Raw genomic sequence first — 2,028 nt, forward strand, 5'->3', positions numbered from 1 at the left:
TGCGTTATCTTCTCCAGGAATAAATTTGATCACTGTGTTTTTATGTAAAGGATTTTTTATTATTATTATGGAAATAATTTTGTTACTATATTTCATAACGTCCATGTGCATTTAGTTATTATTGAGAATTGTTTGTTATTTTTCAACATTTTACAGGTTGAATAAACTTTTGGCATATACAGCCTCGCGTATAATTGCCCAGGTGTACTGAGAATTTTGGATTTCTTCACGACACATCTTCACGATACAGTGATGAAGCAGTAAATATGAAAAGGCTTTCCGCAAATTCGTGTGTTTTCTTGTACTTCCCTTTGTTGTTGTTGTTCGACATGAATTCCACACACACACACACACACACACACACACACACACACACACACACACACACATATATATATATATATATATATATATATATATATATATATATATATATATATATATATATTCAGTGTAAGTGATATATGTGTATTTAAGTATAATATATATGAGCATGTGTGTGTGTGTGTGTGTGTGTGTGTTTGTGTCTGTGTGTGTGTCTGTGTGTGTGTGTGTGTGTGTGTATGTATATATATATATATATATATATATATATATATATATATATATATATATATATATATATATATATAGGGCCGCGGTGGCCAAGTGGTTAGAGCATCGGACTGAAGGCTGTCACGACGGCAATCTGAGTTCGAGGGTTCGAGTCACCGACCGGCGCGTTGTTCCCTTGGGCAAGGAGCGTCACCTCGACTGCCTACCTAGCCACTGGATGGGCAAACCAGCCCAAGTCAATGCTGGTCCTAAGCCCGGATAAATAGAGAGAATGATTACCTAAAAAGGTAACACCGGCACTCTCCGTGGAAAGGAACTGGGGACCCTACCACGTACTCACTCCAATATCATCACAACATGAAAACTACAATTAAGTATCATGCTGTGATCACGGCGGCTCAAACATGAAGCTACCGTAAAAAAAAAAAAAAAAAAAAAAAAAAAAAAAAAAAAAAAAAAAAAAAAAAAAAATATATATATATATATATATATATATATAGAGAGAGAGAGAGAGAGAGAGAGAGAGAGAGACCCACACACAGTATGATTATCTTAATTTTATCAATAATTTCAATTCTTACATGATATCCGTAAATGTGTGAGTGGGACGTGCTGTGGTGATAAGGTAAATACGGCCGTATAAAACGTAAATTGCAATTATTCTTAAATAGAACATTTTATGGTATGTCTATCATTACGTCTGATAACACTGTTGAATAGATTGTAATTTTTGCCTTAGCTGCTTCCAAGTTTACTTTTGGTTATATACTTTTGATATTATTATTTTATGAACATCATTTGAAACATTAAAGGCGGAAGAAGTACTTATTAATCGTCAAGTACAAAACTCGCAATACATTATTAACGGAAAACCATAATAGTGACGGCTTGGGAAAAATATGAAATCGTTTCCAACTATGGTAGCATTTAAACGTGGTAAGACGATAAAAAACTTACCTCAAATGCCGTGTGATGAATGAACTCTTGAAATATAAAGACGTATAATAATATATACAGATGCATAAGTGCACGCATACATATCCACACTGCATATGCGCAGTGTAATTTCTCTCTTTTAAACCTGGATTATTTCTATTTCAGGATGCGTTACATCGAGACATTTGACTCTTCGTGAAAGTGTTGTATACAACAAACTTTGGAGATAAATGACCCCTTCTCTCCGGGATGTTTTCCTCTTGATACTTTCTAAGGGTTAATTTGAACCTTGTTTCTATATGAATTAAATTTCCCGGGGAGATTTTTTAAAGACGGGGGGATGACATATTTAAAATATTTTTTTCCTCTTATTATTTGTAGCATTTACATTTATCATAGTATGATAACAAGCATTATTAATGATTATGCTAATAATTATATGATTATAGTAGTAGTGATATGATAATGATCATGAAATAATGATGATGATGATGAAGATGGTGAAAATGAATGATGATAATGATATTATTATTATTA

Source organism: Penaeus monodon, chromosome 2 (genome assembly GCF_015228065.2).
Source record: "Penaeus monodon isolate SGIC_2016 chromosome 2, NSTDA_Pmon_1, whole genome shotgun sequence".
Taxonomy (NCBI): domain Eukaryota; kingdom Metazoa; phylum Arthropoda; class Malacostraca; order Decapoda; family Penaeidae; genus Penaeus; species Penaeus monodon.